Source organism: Pteropus alecto, unplaced genomic scaffold, assembly GCF_000325575.1.
Source record: "Pteropus alecto unplaced genomic scaffold, ASM32557v1 scaffold66, whole genome shotgun sequence".
In the NCBI taxonomy this organism is placed as follows: Eukaryota; Metazoa; Chordata; class Mammalia; order Chiroptera; family Pteropodidae; genus Pteropus; species Pteropus alecto.
Window position 1 is genome coordinate 1,009,223 of NW_006438869.1, and position 17,491 is coordinate 1,026,713.

A 17,491-nucleotide genomic window follows, 5' to 3' on the forward strand; every position below is an offset into this window, starting at 1 on the left:
GTCAGGGTGACTAGAGCTGATTCCATACGCGGGGAATTTACTATGTTTTCCTCAGAGCCAATTTTGAGGAAATCCATTTGTACAGTGTTTACACTTACTAGAATTTGTGCTACCCAAATTCCCCTTATTAATAGGATCGTTTCTAAGAAACCAATTATCCCTAAACACATGCCACGTCCTCATTCTTGACGATGCATTCCTTGAAGCCTCTGTCCCCATCTCCGGACCTTGTCACGCAGTAGGGTAGAAAGAGGACGCGGCAGTAAACGTTATTATGTTTTGACATTTAAATCTAGATTCACAGACTTTCTCGAACAACTCTGTTTCTTTATTTCAAAGGTGAAAATCTCTTACCATTCTGAAAAATGAGGACATGTCTCATTCAGTTTTAGAGATGGTTTGTTTTTATAGAAAAAGACTCCATTCTGTTACTATTTAGCGTATTATTCGTATTAGGTATCTATTGCTGCGTAACAAACGTCCCTAAAATTTCGTGGCTTAAAGCAACAATGTATCGATTCCTCAAGTTTCTGCGGGTCTCCCCCGGGTTCAGAGGGCTGGTGGAAATGCTGACCGTGAAAGTTCTAAGTTGGCCCTATTCACAGGTCTGGGGCCTTGGACTAACCACTGAGTTTATCTCTGCACGCGGTCCCCGGGGATTCCAAGAAATTGAGAATGAAATTTACAATATCTCTTAAGGCTCGTCTCAGAGTCGCACAATGGCACTCCTGCTGCATTCTATGGGTCAAAGCAAGCCCAGAGTCACGGAGTGAAGAAATCAGTCACACCTCTTGATTTAAGGAGGAGCGGCAAAGTCACCTTGCAAAGGAGCAAGGACAGAAGGACACTGTTCGCTGAGGGGCCATGGCGGTCACAATGTACCACACTATTATTAATGCTCATATGAACATTAATTAAATTAGCTCTTGGCTCTAAAACCATAAAGGGAATAAGATTACGCTAACAATATATTTTGGATCAGAAGCTCACATTCATTTCAGCTTTGATGTAATTAATCTTTATTTTAAAACTATCAGAAACCATTTATAGGTGAGTCAGAGAAATCTGACCCTGTGGTTTTCATGGGGATTTTAACCCTCGAGCAAGAGAAAAGTAATGTGGAATCTATTAGCTATTTTAAAATGCACTATTATTATCTAATTGTATGTCAACTCCCTCGGGTTTTCTGATGTCTAAACATTTCAAAATGTTATAGAATTAAAGGATCCAATTTCCAAGAGGATGTGGGCAAACCTGAACATAAATGCAAACTAGAGCTGGCATGCTGGTAGGTCCCTGGAGCAGAAGGCACAGAGAAAGGCCAGGATAATAACCCTCATGCATGCAGCTCAGGCTTGGCCTTCTGCCGCCACAGGCTGCCAAACCTGCCACACTCGGGCAATAAGGAGGGACACTCAGATGAGAACCAGGGCCATGCAGACATCTGACCACGTCTGCAATTTGGGCTAATTCCAAGAATTCTCTGGGAAGAAAGTGCTTGTAGGTTCAAGTTCAAACTCCTTGGCACTAAAATCAAGCCTCAGTTTACCCTCCTGGGCCTGTCTCCTCGACTCTCACCCTCCTTTCACCATTGCCAAGTGCACCAAGCACTTTCCCACGGCTGGGCTTAACCCCACGCTGTTCCCACTCCCTGCTGCAAAGTCTTTTTGGAGGCGGAGGCAAATATTATTTCAGCTGTAAAGCTGCGCTCTTCCCCAGAACCTCGCCAGAGCCCCCACCCCAAGCAGCCACCGCTGGGTGTTTCTGTGGACTTCTGCTCTCTGCATTAAGCCCTTGGGAGTCTGGGTGCCTGTCTCCCTTCTCACTGGGAGGAGGATATGCTCATTTGATCCAGCACCCCCTGAGCGCTGTCTTATTCATCTCAATATACTGAGCAATTCCTCTCGTAGGTCTCCACAGAGCAGCCTTTCTGTATAGAAGGTTCTGTGTCAACACCTGGGAGGTCATTTATCCAGTGCTATTACAGATCTAGCCACAAAATATCTAAAATTATGTCTTAGGTGGTTTCTTAAAATGTTAGGCTCCTGGTGACCATCTGACTCCCACGTGTACAGCCAAGACAACTGAAAACGTATGTCCACACACAAACTTATACACAAATGCTCAGAGCGGCATTATTCACAATAGCCAAAATGTGGAAACAACTCAAATGGCTATAAGTAAAGAATAAACGAAATGCGCTATATCCTTATAATGGAAAATTATTTGATGATAAAAAGGAATGAAGTATCGATATACGCTATGACATAGATGAACCATGAAAACATTATGCTAAGTGAAAGAAGCCAGACACAGAAGATCACGTATCAGACGATTTCATTTACATATGTAACACTTCAGAAAGAACTGGGGAGGGGGGAGAGAGAGAATCAGAGGCTGCTGGGGCTGGTGGGAGAGAAGGAATTGGGAATGACCGCTAATGGGTACAGGTTTCTTTTTGCAGAGGGGGAAATGTCTAAAATTGGTTGTGATGATTGCACAGCCCTGCGAATATAGAAAACCACTGACTTGTACACATTAAGTGGGCGAGTTAAGGTAAGGAATGTGAGTTGTAGCTCAATAAAGAGGTTAAAAATACATGTCTTTGAGCACTGTTAAGGGGTATCTGGTCCTTAGAGGCCCGTGTATTCTATATCATTTCTGTTCTAAGCGCAAGAAAATCGCCTTGGAAACAGCTTCTGGCGCTTGGCCCTGTCGCCTTTTTTATTCAGGCCTCCGTTTGTTTCTCTTTCCCCTTCTTCCCCTCTGGGTCTGGGCGGGGCGGGCAGAGGTGTCAGAGCCGCGGGGGATGGTGACGAGCCTCTCGTCCTACATCCCTGGGAAGGCTGCCCGCGAGGCCACGAGGCCGCGCGGATCTGCGGCCAGGCCCGCACCCCCGAATGGCCCTGCAGGCCGCTGGGTGGGCCAGCACCCCGGCCTAGCTCCTAGGGGCTGTGGCCCCGGAAAAGGGTGACCCCTGACACTAACGCAAGCTGTTTGGGCCAGATGCACCCCAGAGGCCCCGGGAGATCTGATATCAACCATAACCCCCAGCCGAGAGAGTGCATTTTAAAGGGCGCGGGTGGTGGCCACCAGCTCGCTAGGCCATCGGGCACCCGGGCCGCCTGGACCCCGTCCCTCCGCGGTCGCCGCAGACGTCGGGCTGCTGGGGGAAGAAAGGAGAACAGCGGGGCCCAGACGGGCGGCCGGGACGCCCCACGAACCCCGCGAGATTGGGGTGGGGGAGGGCGGGGAGGGACACGGGCGCGCTGACACGGGCGCGGAGTCGGCGGAATCCGGCCTGACTCTCCCAGCGGGACCTGGCTCAAAATCAGCGGCCGGCGAGGGGGCGGAGGTTTGGAAACGCGGCAGTATTTGCGTTGGGAGGAAAAGCAAACAGGAGAGTCGCAGCGCAGGGATTCGGGGTGCGGGGTCTCGGAGAAAGCAGAAACGCGGCGGCGGCCGAGAGCGCGTGTGGAAAGCGGGGGCGCGGCGGGATCACGAGGGGCCCCCACCCGGCCGGTTGGGCACCGTGGGCAGGGCGGACTAGTTGCACGCCAAGGGGGTGCGAAGCGACACCGCGGTATAGACGCGGCGCGCTTAAGAGGCACCGAGTCGGTTGAACACCACCATCGTGCGCTCGCCCACATCTGCCGGAACGGAAATCGCGTGTCAGGCGCCCCGGGTTTTGCCTCCAAGACGTGTGCGGGCTGCAGGAACCGCAGACAGACAAAAGGGGGAGCCATTCACCTGGGGGGGCCTTGCCTTTGGGGCTCCCTTGGGCCATCTTGCCACGAGTTGCTCCCTCTGCTGTCCTTGGGGCAAAGTGGCAGGGTCGCTTCCAGAGCTGGTGGCGGATGCCAGCGAGAGTTTCAGGGGTGAACAGGAAGGTGACGTCCATCTGGGCCTTCCTTTCACTTTTTTTTCGTGCCAAAATAATTTATGTTCATTAATCAACAATATGCAAAATACACCGCGATGGAATAATGGCCCTCCAAAGATGTCCATCTCCTAATCCCCAGAACCTATAAACATGTCGTATGCCCCCCCAAAAAGAGGGGGGTGCGGTGTGTCGTGTGTATAGCTGGAGGGAACAATGAGGGCATCTCAACGGCTGTAACGATGAGTGAAGTGAGTCAGATGCAAAGGGTCCTCACTGTCTGATCCATTCACTTGGACTTCAAAAGCGGAACAAATTGCTGGTGATGGAGGTCACAGTGATGCCCCCGGGGAGTGAGGACTGAGTGGGAAAGGCAGGAGGGAATTCTGTGCGGTCCTCGAAATACTCTCTGCCTTGATCTGGGTGTCGTCACAATTTATCCAGATGCGCACTTAAGCTTTGTGTATTTTTACTGCATGCATTAATCCTTCATTTAAAACGGTCCTGACCGCCTCCACCCCTGCTTGGGCTCTGCCGCTCTGAGATTGCGTCTGTGTTAACCAGGCGTTCGAGCAGATTCAATAGAGATTCGATTTACGCTATTTGTTATTTCGTTGCTAAGCAACACAGTCTAAGCTGCACAACCAAGTGACGCCAATCATTAGCAGTCGACGTCGCAAATGTGCTAAACCAAGGATCCAGGAGCGATCTACCGAGACAATCCCCAGCCCCAGCCTCCTTTTGCTCTGGAGGGGTCGGGGGTCTGGGGAAGTGGGAGGAGGTGGAGGCGGGGCTGGGGGCGGGGCGGTGAGCAGCAGGGACTTGACGGCAGGCCCAGCCAGCCCCTCCTTATCGCTGGCCCGCTGCTGTGAAGTCACTTTCCCGCCAGCCTGCTGCGTCTATTCCTATGGCAACTGCATCCCAGTACTGGGACTAAGTCGAGACTCTGTGGATGTCACGGCAGTGATTGGAGGTCTCACCTGTCATGGAATCCAGTGGCCTGATGAGGAAGTTGATGAGTCACTGTAGGAAAAGGCTGTTGCTTATTGGGCAGGGTCATTCCAGTTGAAATGGGACAGATTTCAGGCTGGGGGACAGGTGTCAGAGAGTGGTGAAGATCATCTGAAGGGCAAGGGGTAGGCAGAGCACAAACAGAAAGATCTAAGGACTGGTCCAGCTAAAACGGTGCGGGAATGAACAAAGACCACCCAAACGAGAAAACCAAAGGCTGTTCACTTAGAGTTAGCTACAGGAAAGAGTCGGTCACCTCCCCAGTGTTTACTGTATGGAGGAGACTCAAAGGCTGGCAAGGGAATGGGGAAGCTCTGATTGGTGGCTGTTGGCCAGGGGAGCTGGAGAAGGGATAAGTAGAAGGGGTGGGAGATTCCTGTGTGATTGGTTAGGAAAGCATATTTGGCTTTGTCTGGTTGGTCCTAAGTTGGAAGAGGGGACAAAAATTAAGAAAGCTGACAGTTATTAAGTGCTCACTGTCCTGGACCAATTGCTTCAGAGGTTCCTGGGCTGGTTGCAGCAGCCTGTGGGGCAGAGTTCAGTTGTCATATGTGAGTGGGCTGTCGTCCGTTTGTATAGTCAGTGTCTTTGTGACTACTCAGAAGTTAGGCAGATCTAGAGCGTATCCCCACAGTCTTATTAACAGGGAAGTGAGGCACTGTGCAGTGTAGGGACACAACCATGAGGGCCTCCCAGGAGGAAGTGGGACCTGGAGCGTCACAGGGAGGAAAGTGAGGGGGAGGAGTAGGTGAGGTTAAACACACATCCGAACTCAGAAACACGGGGAGCGGGGCCACCTCTGATGACGACGTAGAATTTCTCCCGTGAGTGGGGGTGCGCGTTCCCAGCACACGTATGGAGCCTGACGCTGAGTGCAGCCACTTCGGAGACGCGGAAGCTGGAGAACACCGAACCTAAGCGTTCCGTCGGCTCCGACCTCATGCGAGTGTTGAGAATGGAATGAATTAATAGGCGCCAAGTTTGTTGGACGGCGCCTGGTGCTCAGCGAGTACTCGGTCAGGGTTAGATATATGATTTTAGTGCTTCTGAATAACTGGTCAAAAATTTAAATTAAAATATTGTTAGGATCAATGTCAGACTATGTTAATGCAACCGTGAACGGAAGGGTCAGAGACCAGGACCCAGCAGGTGGAGTAGGGTGGCGAGTGGATCGAAGGGGCCAGCAGTAGAAACACAGTACCTCTGGGCCCCGAGAGAAGACATTTGGTCCCTCCAGACTGCATTCCCTCCCCACAGATGGAGGAGGGAGGGGGGATGGGCCAGTGGAGGGACTGCAGCCCCACTGGAACTCTGCATCTGGGGTGAGGGCAGAGCAGTTCCCTAAGACAGAGGCAGATGGTGTTGGCGGGAAGAAGGGGCCTGGAGAACGTCACCAACAAAAACAACACGTGTATGAATTCATGAGCTTTGACGTTTGTGGTCCAAAGGAAGACGGAAACCTGAGAAATTCAGAAATCCTAGTTAGACTTCAAAGTTCCATCTAACGGAATGGTGATCATCACATGGGCTCCCCAAGTGAGGCTGTAAAGAGTCTTGCTTGTAAAACTAGGTAGTGGTCCCTAATTCAATGGTGACCCTTGGGGAAAAGAATCTGGCCTGACCTGCTCATCTTTTTGGTCTCACACAGGATGTTTAATAGAATAAGCACGCAGTAAATGTCTGATGATAATGAAGGCATACAAGAGATTAACAAAAGAAACAGCTTCACAGCTTAGTGGTTTCTATAAACACAGGAGTGAGAGGGGCCAGGTAACAACTCCTAATGGTTCTTTCGGGTTCCATGCATCTAAGACAGAATCTCTAAGGAAGAGCTTCATTTTAGGGGCACTACACAATTTCAAGGCAGAAGCCCAAATGTCAGATGGAAATGCATATTTCGAGAGACTCATCTGTTAGAGAGAGAGGCCCAGGGGCCCGGCAGCTGTCCTTGAACGCTGTGTATGGCCACGCGCGGCAGAGCGGGCTGAACCTGGAGACTCGGCCGCAGCCTCTGGAGCGGACTTGTCAGCGTTGAAGTCTGAACTCGTGGTGAGCATTAGCTTCCTGTGGCTACTGTGACTAATGCCCACGAACTGGGTGGCTTCAACAACAGAGATGTTATTTCACAGTCTGGAGGCGAGAAGTCTGAAGTCAAGGTGTGGGCAGGGCCATGCTTTCTATAGAGGCTCTGAGGAGACTCCATCCCTCGCCTCGTCAGCTTCCGGTGGCTGCCACCATTCTTTGGCCCGAGGCTGCGTCAGTCTGGTCTGTGCCTTCATCTGCACATGACCTTCTCTGTGTGCCTCCAATCTCCCTCTGCCTTGCATCTTGAGGACACCTGTCATTGGATTTATGGTCCACCGTCTCAAGATCCTTAGTTGCATCTGCAAAGACTTTTTAAAAAATTTTATATTCGTTTCAGCTGTACAGAACAATGGTTAGGCATTTACATAATTTATGAAATGATCCCCCTGATTACTCTAGCACCCACCTGGCACTACACACAGCCATTACAATAATATTGACTCTGTTCCCCATGCAGTACTCCACCTCCCATGACTGTTTGGTAACTGCTCTGTTATACTTCTTCATCCCTTCGCCTTTTCACCCAGCCCCCCAAACCCCCCTCCCCTCTGGCAATCACCAAAAAGTCTGCTTTTTTTCAAATCAGGTCATGTTCGATTCACGGGTTTCAGGAATTAGGCATGGGCATAGCTTTTTTGGGGGCGGGAGAGGCATCACTTAGCCCACTACACCACATCTCAAAGGCAAGGTCACTTTGGCATCTGTTCTCGGAGACAGGATTCATTGCCAGCCTGGGGTGATCTGACTAAGCTTGGGAAATCCCACACAGATTCAAAGCATTCCTGGGTATGGGATCCTCTGGATGTGGGAAGCTCCGCAGCTGATTTTGATGCTTTTCTACTCTCAAGGGTGGACCTCCTGGTTCATTTATCCTTGGGCTCCATGGGGCTTGCATGGCTCAGCATCTTATGAAGTGTATGCATCTCACTGCAGCTCTGTGAGATGGCCTCCCAGGGAAAGGTGTAGTGGCCAAGGACATGCGGACACCGCTAGTGACCATACCCCTTTCTTATAGATCTTCAGCTCATTTTAATAGATTAAAGGCACCCAGAAATCCTATGGCAGAGAAGCCTAGGATTTCCCAGCTTGCCTGCAACCCTTTACAACTCATAGCTCACACTTAGCTTAGGAAAAGAGTTCTCTGAACAGGAAATGTATGGGCATGTGTTTGCACTGTTTTCTCTCGGTTGGCAGAATGAAGAAATGTCAGATTGTACCTCTTTCTCACCCTATTTGCACCCCCAGGGCTGGTGCCAACTGCCGACTCTAATGGGTTCTGGTCCCGGCTAGTCAACCACTCACCTGCTGACAAATTTGCTTCATCACGGGGTTCAGCCGTGTTGGCCCAGGCCTTACTGATCTTGCTTGATGTTGCAGCAGAGAGCAGAGTCCTCCGCTGTGCTGAGTCTCCCGCTGTCCTCCCCGTATTCTGCGCCTTCACACTTGTTAGGAAACATACCCTGTTTGTAGGCGAGCTTTTGCATACTTGGGCACTAAATAAAGCTTCTCTGATCTGGCTTCATTGAGTAATGAGGCTAGAAATGTGGCAACTCGATCTGAATTTACGTGTGGCTCACCAAGGAGCTTCCAACTTCTCTTTTTCCTCCTTTGGTTTCTTCAGAAAGAACTCTCAAGGCCTGGTCTATGTCACATGAGTGACTTAGGACACTGTCATCCAGAAAGACCAGTAGGAGTCAATTGTGATTTGTCTTTCTTTTCTTTTTACTTTTTTTCTTTTTTTCTTTTGCAAGAATTAAAGCATTGACACAAACAGAGCAAAGTTTTATTTCACTGGAAAAATCATGGAAGAATTTTAAAATAAAGAGCTTGGAAGGTTTTGTAAAATATACATCATCATGAATATCATCAAGAATTTTTTTTAATAACATGCAAATTTAAGAATAAAATTTTGGCTGTCCTACTTAATGAAAAAAGACGTGAATTAACGGACACAAAGGAGTACAGCTTTCATGTATTACTCCATGTGTTATTAATAAATGGCTGGACTTAGGAGCTATCGCATTAACCAAGTGATCAAACTAGGCAACAATAATTGTGGTCTAATCTGACTTTCTGACCTCCTGATGTGCTGCCATGTGGAAAACATAACATTGCCTATGAAATATTCTTAGAAATATTGCTAAAAAAATATTTAACTTGAGTCAAATCAAGCCCCTAGGCTAACTTCTGGTTTACAGGAAATACAGAGGCTAAAGGAACCAGTTAAGTGGCACTAGTTGGAATCAGGCAAATCTAGAACGAAGGCTATTGTACAAAACAGCTGTCCTGTGGTCTAACAGGCATTGTCATCGGAAAACTAAATGCTCAGGGACTGTTTTAGAATAAGGGAGACTAGACTTAAACCTGCAGAATGCATGAAGCTAGTTGGGTCACTGATCAAAAAAAAAAAAAAATTCAAAACAAAACCATAAAAGACATTCTTGTGACAATTACAGAAACTTTAGATTCTAGATATTATCATGGGGTGGTAACGGTTTTAAAGATTATTTTAACCCTAGGAGATACTTGCTCCAATGTTTAGGGGCAAAGATATTCAGATACATACCTCCAAATGATATAGAAAAGAAAAAAATATCCTTATAGCTAAACACATATAGCTAAATGTTAACAATTGTTGACTCTAAGTCGAAGGCCTATAGGAGTTAATTGTACTATTCCTTCAACATTTCTGTATATCTGAAAATGTTCATAATACAAGTTCGGAGAAAAAAAAAACTCCGTGATCTTTAAAGCCTTCATCTCGGCAACATTTTCGCTTAAATGATAAGTAATTTTTATGTGGATATTGTATTTTGATATGTTAGAAATAAGAAAAACTTGGTACTCCATTTTTATGATTTGATTCGACTCAATGTACATCCTTGTTGAAAATATGTGTACTATGTATTGAAATTGAATTTATTGTAACCAAGAAATGCAGATACAAAAGTACAGACACATTAAAATTAATGTATCATTGTTGCCCAATCGATATTTTATATAAATTTGTTTCTTTCCAAGAGAGGCATTTACACATGTTGCTATTTCAGCAACAAAAGTATCTCCTGGAAAATTACACTTTATTTATTCAGCTACTACACTTACACTTTATTTATTCAGGTCAAGGTCTTTGTTGGCCTCCAGGAAACATCAATATTTAGAAAAACGGCCATTGCCAGAAGAGCTGAGGCCACAGAACCCCATTTACACACTGATGGATGTAGCCTCATTTAAGCTCAAGTGCAGAGTTCTCTAAAGATTTTGCTTGTGTGTTTCTTAAAATATTATGTACGCCTTTATTTCTTGATAAATAATTTTTCATTTTATGTTTAAATTGTGGCAGAAGAAAAAAATGGTGGCAGAAGATATAATTCTGCTATAAAATCGATATTTTAAAATAAAATAAGTATAGTTTCTTTATGATTTCTGTTCAGTAATTTCCATATCTGAGGTCTTTGCGAGGTGGTTTCTGCCTCTGGTCCGTAGTTCTTGCTTAAGTTATCCTGTTTATACTGATATATATTTGGTTATATTTATTGTATGCAGCTCATTGTCCCTGTAAATAAATTTGTAGAGATGTTTTGATGTTTTGATGGTTAGTTATGAACTGTGTCCCTCTAAAATTCATTTGTTGAAGCCCCGGCCCCCAAGGTGACTGTGTTTGACGATAGGGCCTTTAAGGAGGTAATTAAGAGTAACTTAAGTCATAAGCGTTGAGACCTAATCCCATAGAACTGGTGTCCTTGGAGGAAGAGGAAGAGACACCAGGGATGCACATGCACAAAAGAAAGGCCATGTGAGGGTGCAGTGAGAAGGCAGCCATCCCCCAGCCAAGGAGAGACACTCAGGACAACTCGCCCCTGATGGCTCCTTGATCTTGGCCTTCTAGCCCCCAGACCTGTGAGAAAATTGATTTCTGTTTTCAAGCTACATAGACTGGGGTGATCTGCTGTGGCAGCCCCAGCAGACTAAGATGGCTAGGAAGCAAGTGCATTGTGGCGTTGCTTCTGCCAGGTGCTTAGGGGTACTAGCAGTCCAAGATTATTTTGAACTAAAGTCACTGTTTAAGATTATTTGGGCGCTGGAGTGACATGAGTTTGGAGTGTAATCCATCCCAGGACTCGTTCATGGGCACAATTCTTCAGTAAGTTGCAGCTAAGACAATTTTTCCTAGCAGTCTCAGAGAGAGGGGAGACTTACTTTTGGCTCATCAAGTTTGCCCAGATCAGCAGAGCAAAAGCAACTTCCATGGTGTGTTTACCTCCTGTCCTTAGATTTTGGCCTGGTTGTTGCTTTACCGTTGTTGTGCTTTTAAGAATATGCTTTTTTATATTTTATCAAGTATTTTCAACTGTTGGTCTAAATAACCTAGCCTGCTAGATTCTTGGAAAAGGAAGTGAACAGCACGTTTTTATTCATACTTCAACTGAGAGCTTCTTTTAACCTGGGCTTTGTGCATGGACTTCAAGGCATCCATATACTCCTCTGAAATTGTGTACATTTTGTGTTTATAGAATTTTTCTGGGAATAAAATTCCATAGATTTTTTTCATATTGTCAAAGGTGTTGATGACCGATCATCCAAATTTGGAAACTATTGTTTTGGAGTTCCATCAGCATGTAACAATTTTAATTAAAAAAAAAAAGATTTCAGAATCATTTTCTTTCCCTCCAATGAACGGCAGTGCTGCGTTACATAGACACCAGCTCAGGGTGAGAGTTTTCTGATACACCTCTGATACTAAAACTGCTTCCTTTCGTATCACCCAAACATCCATCCGAAGCGGAAGGAAGAGAAGGCTGGATGGGCCCTAAGTCTGCTGGGGAAAATCCAGGTCGATGTGTTTCCTCTTCGCAAAGAGATGGGGCAGGAGGAGCGAGTTCTAGCCCACAAAGAAAAGTCTGATGAACACAGCGCTCCATCCCTTCCGTGAGATCTACCTGCCCTGAGAAAGGAACGACATGCTTAATGCACAGATTTTTTCGATGTAGTGGTGGCTCGCATTATTTCTTGCCGCAGAGAGTCCCGGGCTCCTCCCGGGGACTTTACACTCTGTCTGCCACCAGCAGTAATGAGCCACGGCACTGTTGGCCTCAGCCATCTTGTGCATGTCGTGCTTCCTCTTGATGGCAGGGCCCTGGCTGCCAAAAGCCTGCAGCAGCTCATGCCACAGCTTCTCTGGCATCAGCGTCCGCCAGTGCTGCTTCTCCTTGCACTCTGTAATCACCCACTTCACAGCCAAGAAGCGACGACGTGGGGCAGCTGGCGGAGCAGGGAACCTAGTAGCAGTGGCCGCCCTTGAGGATGAGTACCAGCCCAATCACGGGCTCCCAGTTTTTCATGCTTGGTATAGAGGTTGCGTTCAATGGTTGCCTCTGCAGAAGCAGCGTGGTGCTTCGCCGACGGGTTCTTGCAGCTTCCAGAAACTGTGTCATTACGTATCTGGCCAGTGCTTTGTTTCTGCCTTTCATCATCTTGTTGATGATGAAACCACCAACAACGGGTCTTCAAGCACAGAGCTTGTTTTCATCACTGGGGCCAGTTTGATAAGCTGTCTCCTGAGCCCCCTATCAGTCAGCTCAGCTGAGGGCTTGCTGTAACCTGGGTTCCTGGTGTTTAGACCACCGTGGCTCCACCTCTGAGCCCCCTATCAGGCAGCTCAGCTGAGGGCTTGCTGTAACGTTCCTTGTTAATCTGGGTTCCTGGTGTTTAGACCACCGTGGCTCCACCTCACCTGGGTTAACTTGAGTGATGAGTGACGGAAGACAGGAAATGGCTCAACAGGGTCCAAAATCTGCACATCACCCCTTTAATCTGGGCGTTGAGTCTCTCATTCTGAGGTCCAAAGGGAAGAGTCAAAAGGAAACTCGCCCTCCCATTATCCATCTGGCTCGACCCTGGCTCGACCCTCGGTATCAGGGCAGGCTCCACTCAGACCCCATGCAGCCTCCCCCTTTCCCTCTCCCCCTTCCCGCTCCCCACTGATTTCAGAATAATTTTAAGCTAAGAAAAAGTTACAAGGACAGTACACCCCGCCATTACCTTCACCTAAATTCACCAACTTTGAACTCCAATCTCTCTTCTCGCTCTCTGCCTCCCTCTCTTCCTCCCCCTCCCCCCTACACACACTCTCTCACACACTCACACGCCATTAGTCTTTTTCTGAACCATCAAGGACTCACAAAGAAGTCAGGACATCGACATTGATACAACCATTGATGTAACACCACCATTCAAAGACCCCATTCAAATTTCGATTTTGTCAATTGTCTCAAAAGTCTTTTTAAATTTTCTGGTCCAGGGTCCCATCCAGAAACATACAATGCATTTAGTTGTAGGGATTCTTTGGCCTCCTCCAGTTCCTGAGTCATTCTCTGTCATGTCCTTGACAGTTTACAAGAATACAGGCCTTATATTCTGTGGGATGACCGTCCACCTGAGTCTATCTGATGCTTCCTCGTGTCCAGACTCAGGCGTGCATTCTTGGTGAGCTTTGCTTTTCTCATGTCAATCTGTCCCATCACTGGCGATGTTTTCACTGTAAAGTTACTATTTTTCTTTTGCAACTGTTGGAAAATATTTCAACAATATGCCAAAATCCTGTTCTTCTCAAATTTCTCCTGGTCTTAGCCTCCGTTGACAACTTCAGCCTGAGCCACTACCATGTTTGGTAAATGATTTTCTGTTTACGTCATTCCTTTCACATTTATTGGTCGGCATTATACTGAAAAGGAAAAGCTTTTTCTTTCTCCCCACTTGTTTCGTAATGCAATGGACTCCTATTTATTCAATAGGTCATAATCTGTTACTGTATTTATTTTTATGCTCAAATTGTACACAATTGGGCCCATGAGAGCCTGTTTGAGCTGATTTCTGTGTCCTTTAAACATGTCCCTATTAGTCTTTGAGCACTTCCTTAATTTCTGTCACAAAATATTTTGGGCTCATATTGTAGTTTTCCTGCTCCAGCCCTAAAATCTGGTATTTCCTCAAAGAGTCTCGGTTCCTTATTTCGTGTGTATGTAAATTAAAAATACATCATACTTAGTTTTTTAGAGCGATTTAAAGTTCACGACAAAATCGAAAGTACAGAGATCCCTAAATATCCTGTCCTAACATGCGTACAGCCTCCCCCATTATCATCACCCACCAGCGTGGGACATTTGTTACAATGATGAATCTACATTGACACATCATAACCACCCAAATTCATCCTTTACCTTTATGGTTCACTCTTGGTGCCGTACATTCTATAAGTTTGGGCAAATGTATAGTGACATGTCTCCGTCATTATGGTTTCATACAGTCTTGGTTCCTTTTAGGGGAGCACGGTATTAGAAACCAAAATCCATACATTCAATGTGCTCAGAGCTCCTAGGGTATCACCTCATGTAGATCCTTTCAGAGGGCAGAACTAGGAATATATTATATAATATGTAGAACTAGGAATATATTATATCATATGTAAACACACACAAGCATATGTATTTCCACATTTATTTATATTTTTTAAATTGAGTTCGTGATGATACCTGCATTTCCAGTTCAACACCTCAGGGTTGTTTCAAGCTTTCCCGGTTCCCATGTTAGCATTTTCTCCAACAGGGGAAGATCTGCCCATCATTATCATCAATATCTTTACTCATTTGTTCAACGTAATCAATTGTCCAACCACGTCGGTTTTCTCTCCGCCCCTGTATGCTTCTCTTTTTAGCACCCATGTTCTTACCCACATCACTATTGTGTCTCACTGCAAGATGGGAAGCGACATAGAAAAGAAAGGTAGAAGGAAAAGGAAGATGGAATGGGAAGGGAAGAGAGGAAGAACAGGAGGATGAAAAGGGAAGAGAAACTAGGAAGGGGAGAGTTTAAGATAATGCCATAAATCAATAATTTGTTAATGTTAATAATTTTAAGCTTATAGTAAGGCCCTTTGTCTAATTAACATATCTATGCTTGTTTAGTAGCAATTCTGTACAACTGTTGCAAAGTCATGAGTTTCTATATAAATATGGCTCACAGTATAAAGTTGAGAGTTCAATGGCAGTGTGAAGAGGGTGGCTGCTAATGGCAAATAGGTGAGGTTTAACACCTGGAGGCCTGGAGTCTGGCAGACCTGTGCTTTAATTCTGGTTCCTCTTCTACATATAAGGGCTAGTTATTCATCAGCCGTGAGTCTCAGACTCAGTATCTGTGAAAGGGGTATAATATTTACTTCCGAGTTTTGCTATGGATGTTCATTGGACATAATAAGGAGTTTGGTTAATTATTGTTATTGTTAGTTTGTTATGGTTATAGTTAGTGCTCAAAAATTATACTGTGTCTTCCTACACACCTCCTCTTGCTCATTTTGGAAGTCTAAAATTTGGAAACCCAGCATTACTAGACTATAGTATCCTTATGGCACAGTACACACACACACACACACACACACACACACACACACACACACGAGGCTGGAACATGTGAATGCTATACCTTTAAATGTCTCTTTTGATCAAAATAACATTTTTTCCAGACTGAAAATTTGTACCAGTTCTAACATTGGTTTCTTTGGATAAAAGTGTGGCAAACGAAAATACTTCTATATACTATTGGTGCTCTCATTTGAAGACAATGAGAGCTCTAATACAATGAACATCTATTGTTTTGTCTTCTCCTTTCTTGTGGGAAATGTTCTTTCTCCACTTTAATGAGGTGATTCAGTGTCCATGTTCTTATAGGTCCTAATTATTTGGCACAGTCATTTGTCTTAGGGAGGGGCACCTAGCTGGACCAATTAACTGTCCTTTCTTGGGAATTTTTAACTTAGGACGAGAGATTATCACCCTCAGCCTGTCTGATGGGGAGACTGAAGATGAGAGCTATCAATTGCCTTTTCTCCAGCCCCTTGGAGGAAACTGGTCTGACAGCATAAAACAGAGAAAAGCAGAGCTTCAGGATGGGGTAGAGAGGACTCTGGAAGAGAGCAGTCCCTGAGGCCGAGTGGACCACTACCTTTGTCACAACTTATTCATATCAACAGTACATTCCCCTCTTTTGCCTACCAGTTTAGTTGGGTTTCTCTCAATGGCAATCAGAGAGGTATGAGCGACTTAGGTGTCTCAAAGGGCTGTTGTGAGGACCAGTGCCTGGCACATGGCAGGGACTCAACAAATGTTGATTTAGAACTCTTACATTTAGCCTCTAAGGACTGAATGAAAACAGTTTGGGGTAATTCTCAATTCTAGAAGTAACTTTACTTTGAGCATTACTAAGGAAGACACCTAAAGACAAAAGGAAGGCTCCCTTCACCCCCACCACATACATATATCCCTCCAATCGTAAAGCTGTTCTGCTGCCTGGAAGTTCACATACCTGCCCTGAAATGCTAGTACTTCCTGCAGCAAATCTCAAGGTCCATCTCTCTCCCAGGACCCTTCCCCCTTATGCTATACAACATCTGAGACCCGGTCTAGTGGTTCTGAGCTGTGCTCTAGTCCGACTTCAGCGAGGAGTGCTCTGCTGCAGGCCTTACAGGGGTTTGAGCTTATGGGAGGTGTGAACTCAAGTAGGGGTTAGGTAGGAAGGATTGGGCTTGGGGAATGAGCCTTCTTCAAATTCAGCATGAAAGGCTTAAATATGCTCATTTCTCAAAGACAACAGCCATTGAAATCAGTTGCTGTACTAAGAATTTGCTTTCTTGCCTTGGGTAACATGAGTGACATCAGTCGAATCTCTTTTTTGGAGGACCCCATTTCGTTATTTTTATTCTAAGTCTCATTCTGATTGATGAGGCTTGGGGGAAGGCATCTTCCAAATTCATTCACTCACACAGATGGAAGTTAGCTAGCACGTCTGAATCTATTTCTGCGTTATTTGCATATTGTTTAAAATATATATATATATTTTTTTATTGGGGTTAGAGATATTTTTGCTTCTACTCAGGCAATTCTAAGGCGGTGTGGCCTTTCTTATTTGCATTTTCTACATAGTTCTTGTTTTAGAGAAAAGGCCACGATTATGAGGGACGGCAGAAAGCAATCTTTCAATACACCAAAGAAATTTAGCTCTGGCCAGGTAAGCGTCCACAACTCAGTACATCAGGCCCTGTCCGCATCTGAACCCATTTCTTAGGTTCACGCTTCGACCCCCAGCCTAAGCGATTTATTGAAGTCGTCCTTCCCACCAAACGCAGAAGTCTCCCTGGGAGGAATCTTGGTAAAGTTAGTGCTTGTCTTATTTTCAGTGCTTCCTCTTACATTTCAGCGACATGTCAGTGCTTCCTGAAAACGTGCGTCAGAACCACTCGGGTGCCGAGCAAAACTGCAACTTCCTGGACCCACTACAGGCACGCGGCACCAGGATCCTGGGGCGTGGGCGCGTATTTCCACAAGCGCCCCAGGGGCGTGCACCGCAGCCCGGGCTGGGCTCGCCGCCTCCCGACGGGGCCTCCGGAATCCCGTCGCCGCGTGGGTTGCATGCCCGCCGCCCGCATGGACCTCCGGAGACGGCCGGCCACCGGGACCCCCACAC

The 17,491-nt window shown here is 46.2% G+C and overlaps 1 pseudogene; it reads right to left on the reverse strand.

The window, feature by feature from the left end:
- Window positions 1-11,786: 11,786 nt before the first annotated feature.
- LOC102887431 overlaps window positions 11,787-17,491 on the reverse strand; it is an 8,808-nt pseudogene continuing 3,103 nt past the window's right edge.